The sequence below is a fragment of the Triticum aestivum genome, chromosome 7D (assembly GCF_018294505.1).
Source record: "Triticum aestivum cultivar Chinese Spring chromosome 7D, IWGSC CS RefSeq v2.1, whole genome shotgun sequence".
NCBI classification, from domain to species: Eukaryota; Viridiplantae; Streptophyta; class Magnoliopsida; order Poales; family Poaceae; genus Triticum; species Triticum aestivum.
In genome coordinates this window covers 141,055,097-141,056,120 of record NC_057814.1, presented here as the reverse complement: position 1 = coordinate 141,056,120, position 1,024 = coordinate 141,055,097, and positions in this window count along the sequence as shown.

Sequence of the window (1,024 nt, the reverse complement as noted above, 5' to 3'; positions counted from 1 at the left end):
CGTAGATCTGGTCAAAGTTGTGCTCTTTGGTGGCTGTCGCGATGGTCTGTGGCAAGGCGGCGGTCCTGGCGGTGGGAGGCACGTATGTCATGGGCGGACTGCGCGTCTTGGTTGCGGGCGCGCAATCATGGCTGCTTGGGCGGCATGGCTGCGAGTGGTTGGCAGATCGGGGATGCGACGAAGGGATTGAAGCACCGGGGTTCATCACATGTCCAGTTCGTGCACTGGCCGACGGTGACGGCGTTCGCGGATGTCGTGTTCCTCCTTGTAGGCTCCGTCGTGGTGCTCCCTCTCCTTCGTCTCGCTCCGGGTGAAAACTTGATCTTTGGATCGGACGGTGGCGACATTCCGTGGTCATAGCCTCCTTGAGGCATTGTCTTGGAGCCCTCGGTCCGGCGTGGTTCGTCACACACCCTCCCGGACGATTGCTCTTGGTGGTCTCCGTTGGCGCTAAGCGGTCCCTTTTTTGCACATCTTGTAGGTGCTTGGTTGTCGTTGAGGGTGTGTTTCGTTGCCCGGTTTTCTTGTATCTCGTCTTGGGTATTATGTGTGGTGTGCGTTTGTATCGATGCTTTGGATGTGAGTGGTTGTTGCTTTATAATATAAAGCAGGAGGAAACCCTTTTTCGAAAGTATCTGCTGTTTGTTGGGTCGACGAATCCGAATTCTCAAGTTAGTTACGTCACCGAGGAAATACGGTCTTGTAATAGGTGTGTCTATATAAGACGATATATTTCTTGTGTTTCTTGTGTCCACAAGAAAGAAGAAACTCGGCATGTGATAATGCAAGTAGTATAAGGGTCCCATCCAATATGCTAGAGCGAAGACGATCCGGACCTGAGATTGGTACTATGACAATATTAAGGGGAGATCGTTAGCATTAATATTGTCACTAATATGAAGCTGAATCTATCTCACACACAAGTTCACTTCTATTGCTGTTATCAAACTGGCCTTATCTCATTACCACGGCAACCATCCATGCTTTCCTGCAAACAGAAACCGAGTCTAGGCAACGTTGTCTT